This window comes from Triticum urartu, chromosome 6A, assembly GCF_056163025.1.
Source record: "Triticum urartu cultivar PI428250 chromosome 6A, HENAU_Tu73, whole genome shotgun sequence".
Classification (NCBI taxonomy): Eukaryota; Viridiplantae; Streptophyta; class Magnoliopsida; order Poales; family Poaceae; genus Triticum; species Triticum urartu.
The window spans coordinates 494044047-494053057 of record NC_141878.1 but is presented as its reverse complement, the minus strand read 5'-3'; the positions used below and the strand labels follow the sequence as shown (position 1 = coordinate 494053057).

The window sequence follows — 9011 nt, the reverse complement described above, 5'->3', positions numbered from 1 at the left end:
ACGATGTTTACCCAGGATCGGGCCCTCTTGTCGGAGTTTTGGAAACGGGGGTCCCCAGACTTGCCTGCCTGCGGCCTGCGGCATGGCTCAAAGGGGGGCCCAGCGCAGCCCATCTTCACCAACACAAACCCAAGACCCTCGCGAGGGGCCAATCCTCACGGGGCGGACGACGCGGAGCTTCCTCAGGCACGGCCTCGTTGGGCTGGCTCACGAGGAGGCGGAGAGATCAAGGCAGGGTACCTCACGAGGTGCCCGTGACGCAAGCCATGACGACCGGGGGCACCAGGCGGGTGCCAGCCCGCGCAGTGTCCTCCCTTCCTCTTTGGTGCAAAGAGGGCAAGCGCAGCCGCGGAGTACCGAGGCATCAGGCAAAGGTTGCCGTTTCGGTGCAACGAGACCAAGACCAGGAGTACTACGAGACGGAGGTCACCGTGGAGCCCAAGACTGCGTCATCACCAGAGCTTTGCGCAGGCGAAGACTACTTTTGTCAGGATAGTTGATACTAGATGCCCCCTTCAAATTAGCCCGCCATTGTTGGCTCCCTTCCCGCTCGATATTTGGAAAGAGGACCAGGGCCTCTATAAATAGGACCAGCCACCCACAGAGCCAAGGGGCGGAGAAGAGAGCCGAGCCGGAGGGTTGGAAGGATAGAGAAGATCAGAAAGAGAGAGAGAGAGAGAAAGGTGACTGAGCTCCTCCCAGCAGTTCATCGCCTCAGCTAAGAACAGACCCTCGCGAGGCTGTTCTTCCTTGTATTGTTCATCATCATCACCTCAAGAGGCAATCCACCACACCACACACTGGAGTAGGGTATTACACCACAACGGTGGCCCGAACCAGTATAAACCATGCGTCTCTTGTGTTGTTTTTTCCATAGTTCAGATCCTAGCAAGGCGGAGGGGTGCAGGATGGTAGGAGGCGAAATCTCCGCGCGCACCCCAGTGTTCGAACCTCAAGGGTCTGCCGGAACCCGGAATCCGACATTTGGCGCGCCAGGTAGGGGTGCGCTGGGATTCGTCTTCCACCACCCCGTTCTCCTCCTACCATCACGCCCATGTCTGACACTCGTCAGGCCCGCGCCGAGCGCCGGGCCGCGCTCGCTTCCCGCGTCGCCCAGACGGCCCCTGTCGGCGGGCGTCCTCGCCGTTCCCCGTCGCCTGCCGTCAACGCCGCCACCGGCCCGGCGGGGGACGAGCAGCGAGCATCGTCCCAGCATCCGTCCGTGCGGCAAGACGGCCGCACCGCAACTCCCTCGCTCACCCCAGCTGGTTCTTCACCTCACGCGCTCCGCGCACCCATGGAGCCCCGCAACCTCTCCCCCGCCCATCGCGCTGCACCAACACCCCCGGTCGTCGCGGCCCTCTTGGGCGGCTCGCAGGCACCGCCTACAAGTCACCACGTCAAGCCGTTCATCCGCCGGGTCAGCGCCGCTTCCACGCGGCAGGGGGCTCCCCTGGACCGGGCGGCGCCCGAGACCAGCCTGACCTTCAGCTCAGAGGACCACCCCTCCAACTCGGCCTGCTCGGGTGCGCTCCCCATGCTGTGCACCCCCACCATCTGCAAGGTGGCCGTCACCAGAACCCTCATTGATGGCGGCGCGGGCCTTAGCATGCTCTCGGTCGAGGCCTTCGACCTCCTCTGCATACCCCTGGAACGGCTGCAACCCAGCCGGCCCTTCTCAGGCGTTGGGGGCAAGTCATCCAGCTCCTTGGGACAGATCCGGCTCCCAGTAACCTTCAGCACCTACGACAACTTCCGCACGGAGCTGGTCGACTTCGACATCGCCCCCACTACACCACAACACCTGATTGGGGGCAATTAACTGCCGGGAGAAATAGTAGAATAAGGGCAAATCATCTGCCAGGAATCTTAGTACTGCCGTTAGAACTACTTAAGGGCAAAGTAACTGCCGGGAGAAGATGAGCATCGAGGACACCTAAACTGCCGACAATGACAAACACTTCTTGGGTCACTATATTTGCCGGGAGAAGTACCCCTCGGCCCATTATCTGCCGGCGACTTAGTGGCGCGAGATACTGGGCCTAAAACGCGCGCTGGCGCGGGAGTTGCCCAAAAGTTCGCACCAAATAAATAAAGCCCCCGAGCCCAATTGCCGTTCCCCAAATCCCTCCACCCAGATCCAGCGCCGCCGCACCAACTACTCCACCGCCGTCCCTTCCAAACCCTGTTCTCCCCTTCCTTGTGCGGCGCCGCCCCTACCTCTCTTCCTCCGCTGACCTCCCGTTCGGTGGAAGCAGCGCAGCCATTGCCGGATCTGGCCGGGCTGGTCATCGGTGCTGTTCGGATCTGGCCGCGCTGGTCGTCCGTGCTGCCGGATCTGGCTGCTCCGGGCCTCATCAACGCCGCCCCGGTTGTTCAACTCTCCACCGCCACTTCCCCATCATCATTCCATATGCCTTGCCCGGATCCGTGAGAGGGTAAGATCGGGAGTGTAGCCGCTTGTCTCCCGAGGAGCTCGTCCCCGACGGCCTCTCTATGGACTTCCTCCACCACACTCCCAACGCCACTGCCTTCAAAACGCGGTCCCATAACCCAGTACTTTCGCGGGAAAAGCACCAGATCGTCCATCGACCGCGAGCTGCATCGACATCGAGCGTTCCTCTTCTTGGTGGGGCGTGCACCTTCTGGGGGTGAAGGCCTGCAGCACCTGCTGCTATGGAGAACGGATGGCGCGGTGGTCGTAGGGCTGCTCCAAAACTCCTCCTACAGTTGTCACCAGTCACACCACGACGCCTCTCTCTTCATCGAGCTCATCACCTGTATGTATGGATCAAGATGCTATTCCCTGTTTTTTTCCTTGTATGTCTGTTCAGAGTACAACAAGGACACACTCACATTCACAACGCACCAACTAAACCTTGTGTAGCAAATAACCATTATTGTAGGAGAATTATGAAGTAATTTTCATTTATAAACTTATCTAGTATTCTGATAACCTAATTTATCTTTTACCTAATTAACCAGTATACACAGCAGTGTGCATCGTTTAAGCCTTGAGCATTAGTTCAGTTATGCGTACATTATGTGAAGGTTTGTTGCTCTAACTTGTCATGCTTGAGAAGCCATATAGTTGGTCCTTATCAGTTATGATAGCAGAAGCATATGGGAAACGGATTTTTCAGCGCACGGCGGCAACAGCCCACTGTATCTATGCCGTCTGCGCGTGCTGTTAGATACGAGCTAAAACTGCCAGCTTTTAGTTTGGCTATTTGATTCATCTATATGAGTGATGGATATGGTATGCTGACAGATCAAGACGTGGTGTGTTAAATGCCTGTCGCGGGGGACTATACTCAGCAGGCTCACACCACGGATCAGGAATTTTGGTTCTGGAAAAGGATGCAGGGACGGGTGTGGTGCACAGTATTGAGGGGGTGCATGGCATTTTTCCCCCATGGGACCTTAAAAAATGTAGTTGGCCGGTGCGCTTGTGCATTAAATGAGTCAAATGAAATTGATTTTTTTCTAAAAATTGGACCTGGCGCTGTCAGCACAAAAAGATAGCCACATTAGCTGGCCTTGATATTTTGGTCTCGGTAGTCTTGCTGCCGTCAGTGGCTCGTATTTAGAACTAGTGCACAGCGACAACGTGGTCCGGTGCAGATACGAAAAGCCTTGGCTCAACCGTGTGCCATACCTATTCAAATGAGCCGATGGATATATCTAGGAAATTTGAGAAAAGCTATGCATCAATGCACGGCACTGATCCACGAGCAATCATGCAGGCGAGATATGCATCCCACTAGACGCCATGCGTCAAAAGTAGTTTTCGAAGTATATGGTCCTGTTTCAGCTCTAAGAATCAGTTTTAAAACAAAGCAAGAATAGGGTCAGGTATACAAGGTCAGATGGAATTTTCTTAGAATGTAGGCCATGTTTCGTTTGAAAAAGAAGGGTATGTTACTGACATATACTTTCAGTTCTTATCCATCTGTCGAAGATAAATACTGCAAACGAGATCGCCGCCCAAATATGAACAGTTCAGAATCTTCGAACTTGTGCAAAGTTGTTCTTCTGCTAACAAAATCTTGAGATTTGACAATTTTCATCAGTTGTTTCGATTATGTTACCTATTCAATTGTTGTCGCCTTTGTGATATGCAATCTCGCACCTCATCGGCTTTCTTCTGATACAAAATGACATGTATTTATATGTGTCTTTGAGAAAAATATTGCATCATCATTATTATATTGGTATATGCACCGGAGAAAACATAAATTGCAGTTGAATATTAAACAAGTATTTTACAAAAAAAATTTGTGTTCTATTCTCAAAGACTAAATAAAAGTATAAATACCAACTACATTTTACCCGTTCTATTGCTAACCAAGTAACCATCATTACAGAAGCTGGCATCTTCATTTCAAAAATAGATAAAAGAGGAAAAGGGGATACCAGAAGACACAAGCATGTAAGCTTATGTTTTTGTGATTATATTTTACCAATGAACATTATGTTTGATTGCTTAAAAGTCTTTACTTCTAATGCAGCTGGAAGTATTCTAAGTGTATGGCAGAAGCAAGCTGAGGTAATATGCCTTGGACTCACTTACATCTTTACAATTGTTTAGATCTGTGGCTGTCTCACCCCTTGTAAAGTAGTAATTTCTGAATTCGGTTTCTCCAGGGCATTAGTTGCACCTTTCTTGTACATGTGTATCCTATATATTAGCAAAAACTGTGAAATAGCATAATGCCATGTTGGAATTCACGATTACACTTAAAATGACAGTTATCTTCATGATAGCTCCAAGCTTTATTCTAGAAGCTTAGTTTGGTTAGACACCATCAAAACCATAATACAGTTCTATCTTGCAGCAATACTTATATCAGTAATGACATTACACATAATTAAGTGATGGCTATATGTCTCATTACAGCTTTGACAATGACCTCAGGATCAGTAATATGCAGCTGAACTAATACCTTATGCATGATTCATAAGTAACATGGATTGGCGTTAGCCAACACGGGTGGACAATTCTTTGCTCAATGAACCTCTCTTGACTACTTTGTCATTCTTTGCAATTTCGCCCTTAATGTAATCAGATTGGTATTGTACATGAGCCAAACTTGAAAATTGTTTTTAGTCATGAACATAGTTGATATATTTACTTTTATGTTGGCTTTCATAGTACTAACTGATCTATTTCTTTGCATAACTATATCATATATAATAGCTTATAAGACGCATTGATTTCTGTTCTAGTAGCTAGCTATGACCAATGTATGCATAGGGCCAGAATTTGTGAATACTGTAAAGAAACTATAGTATCTTGTCTACAAGATTATATATTATAGTTCTTATGTATATTTGTTGCAGGTATCTCAAAGATACACAAGTTGCTGGAGGTTTGGAAGATGTACAAGTTGCTGGAGGTTTGGACGATCTTACAAGTTGGTGGAGTGATAATATATATTACCTCCATCCCAAATTACGTTGTCTTAGACTAGAAGGTGTTTTGGTACATCCGTATCTGGACAAATAATTTGGGAGATAGGGAGTATGTAATATGCCTTCTTTGTTGAACCTGAAGATTTTGCAAGTTTCACTTTGCTCATTTTGGTGGTTGTTTTGGCACATAAGCCATGGAATGCTCATTTTGGATGTGTGGCACAATTTCTTTTCCTAGAAACATATGTACTTTGCATTGTGGCAGAATGTTCTTATGTATTTGATTGGTTAATGTTATTGAATGAGACCTTGCATGTAACATTGATTAAAGTGTGTGTATAGATTGTGTGATATGTCTTCATTGCCTCAACATAGTGGCCGTGTCTTAAATTAGGGATATATTGCACTGACTGAAACAACGCGTGTGTGCTGGCATATTACCTGCCGGGTAAATGTCCTTGTGCAGGCTATAGAACTGCCGGTAAGATGTAGTTCCTATTAGATGACTAATCTGCCGGGAGAAAACAAACTGCCGGCCAATACAATGGTCACGGTAGAAAAACTGCCAGGAAATGGTTATCTGCTGGGAGAAATAATCCTCGGCAGCCGTTCTCGTGGCAGTTCTATCTGCCGGGAGAAACTCTGTCCCGGCAGTTTATCTGCCCTCTTAAGTGCATTATCCTGACAGATTACATGCCATTGCATCCGTGTTGTGGTGTACCCCATCGGCCTCCCCTACAACGCCATCCTCGGCTACCCAGCGCTGGCCCAGTTCATGGCCGCGACGCACCCGGCGTACAACCTCATGAAGATGCCCGGGAGTAGCGGTGTCCTCATTGTGCACGGGGACACCGGGGACGCGCTGCGGGTGCTCAAGCTCGCCTTCAAGACGGCGGCGTCGGCACAGCCCGCCAACTTGGAGACCCTCGGGCCCAAGGGGGCTGCACCCGCCAAGAAGAAACAGTTGTTCACCCAAGACAAGGCAGAAACCAAGCAGATACCCGTCGATGAGGACGGATCCACCAACGCCACTTTCACCAGAGGCGCCCACCTCAAACCCGAGCAGGAGAAGGCCCTGGTCGGGTTCCTGCGTGCAAACAAGAAGGTATTCGCTTGGGAGCCTGACCAGTTGGCAGGGATCCCTAGGAGTGTAATCGAGCATCACCTCAACGTGTGCCCCAACGTGCACCCTATGAAGCAGAAGGCCAGGCGGCAGTCCACAGAAAAGCAGGCCTTCATCGTCCAAGAGACCCGCAAATTAGAAGCCGCAAGGGTCATTCGCGAGGTCCGATACCCGGATTGGTTGGCCAACCCTGTCGTTGTGCCAAAGAAGGGAGGGAAGGAGCGCATGTGTGTCGACTTCACCAACCTCAACAAAGCATGCCCGCAAGATCCGTTCCCGCTCCCCCGCATCGACCAGATCATCGATTCCACTGCGGAATGTGACCTGTTGTGCTTCTTGGATGCCTTCTCTGGGTATCACCAGATCAAGATGGCGGTAGAAGACGTCGAGAAGACAGCCTTCCTAACCCCGTGTGGGGTGTACTGCTACACATGCATGCCATTCAGGCTGCGTAACGCAGGAGCGACCTTCCAACGGCTGATGCACATCACCTTGGGCCCGCAGCTCGGGAAGAATGTTGAAGCTTACATCGATGACATTGTGGTAAAGTCTCGGGAGGCCAAGACCTTGATACAAGACTTGGAGGAAACCTTCGCGAGCCTCAACGCAGTGAACCTACGGCTCAACCCAGAGAAGTGTGTGTTCGGAGTCCCCTCGGGCAAGCTCTTGGGTTTCCTCGTGTCCCACCGAGGCATCGAGGCTAACCCGGAGAAGGTCAAGGCGGTGGAAGACATGAGCCCGCCAAAGACCCTCAGAGAAATGCAGAAGCTCACGGGGCGCGTGACCGTGCTAGGGCGCTTCATCTCCAAGTTGGGGGAACGAGCACTGCCCTTCTTCCAGCTAATGAAGAAAAAGGGGCCCTTCGAGTGGACTGAAGAGGCCGACAAGGCGTTCCAGGATCTCAAGAGATACCTGACCAGCCCACCGGTCATGGTGGCTCCGCGCCCTCAAGAGCCCCTGGTGCTTTACCTCGCCGCCACTCCCTACTCCGCCAGCGCAGCCTTGGTGGCAGTTAGAGAGGAGCGCCGAATCAAAACCGCGTCAGCAGCCCGGGACAAGGCAGAACAGGGACAAGGAAGGCCTACAGAAACCGCCACCGCGGCTGAGGAGGATCAGCCGCCGCAGAGGGGCGCACCAGAGGCGGAAGAGGCCCCTCTTTTAGATGGCCAGTCTCAGGAGGCCTCATTGCCTCAAGAGGCGCCACGGTCTCCGAAGGGAGCCACCAGCACTGACGCACTCCACCTCGTTGAGCACCCAGTGTACTTCGTCAGCACGGTGTTGCGGGATGCAAGGGCACGGTACCCCATGCCTCAGAAACTCCTCCTCGCGCTACTGGTGGCCTCGCGCAAGCTGCGGCACTATTTTCAGGGTCACCCCATCAAGGTCGTATCGTCATACCCCCTGGAGAGAGTACTCAGGAGCCCTAATTCAGCTGGAAGGGTCGCTGAGTGGAACATAGAACTGCAAGCGTTTCAACTCGAATTCAGCACGACCAGAGTCATCAAGGGAGCAGCATTGGCGGATTTTGTGGCAGAATGGATGGAGGCGCCAGGCCTCAAGGCCGACGAGGATCGGTCCTTGTCCCCGGGAAGCGAGGCGCCAGAAGGCTGGGTCATGTACTTCGATGGGGCGTTCTCCAGGCATGGCGCTGGGGCTGGGGCGGTGCTTATATCGCCCGCTCAGGACAAGCTCTATTACGCCGTGCAGCTCTGTTTCCAGCAAGGTGAAAAGGTCTCCAACAACATAGCAGAGTATGAAGGTTTAATAGCGGGCTTGAAGGCCGCGGCTGCCCTGGGGGTGAAACGCCTCACCATCAAGGGCGATTCGCAGCTCCTTGTCAATTTCTCCAACAAGGTGTACGAGCCGAAGGATGAGAACATGGAAGCCTACCTAGCGGAGGTCCGCAAGATGGAGAAGCAGTTCTGGGGGTTGGAGTTGCAGCATGTGCCCCATGGCACCAATCAGGAGGCTGACGACATCGCCAAACGGGCATCCAGGTGGTTACCTCAGGAGCCTGGCGTTTTTGAGGAGCGGCTCTTCAAGCCATCAACCCTGTCGTCATTATCGAACACGGCTCAGCCCCGGGAGGAGCTCGCCCAGCCACCTGCCTCAGGGGCTCCGGCCTGTGGCCCGGCCTCAGGAGCACGTCTGCTCCTGACGATGGAACCTCAGGAGGGATGTTGGATCGCGGAGCTCCGGAGTTACCTAACGCAAGGGACCCTGCCGGAGAAGGAGGAGGAAGCGGAGCGAGTGGCACGCCAGGCCACGGCATACTGCATCAAGGATGGAGAGCTCTACCGAAAGCGGCCAAACGATGTATCCCTGCGCTGCATCTCCAGGGAGCAAGGGAAGGAACTGCTGGAAGATATACACGGCGGAGATTGTGGACATCATTCATCATCACGGACCCTCGTTGGCAAGGCATTCCGCAGTGGGTTTTATTGGCCCACCGCGCTCAATGACGCCGTCGAAC

General features: G+C 52.3%; 1 long non-coding RNA gene across 1 annotated transcript; it reads left to right on the top strand.

The window, feature by feature from the left end:
- The first annotated feature begins 2078 nt into the window (after positions 1-2078).
- Positions 2079-5734, top strand: LOC125514356 (uncharacterized). Its single transcript, XR_007286357.2, has 4 exons — positions 2079-2780; positions 4368-4432; positions 4512-4549; positions 5344-5734. It is a non-coding gene; the product is annotated as an uncharacterized LOC125514356 (long non-coding RNA).
- Positions 5735-9011: the final 3277 nt, after the last annotated feature.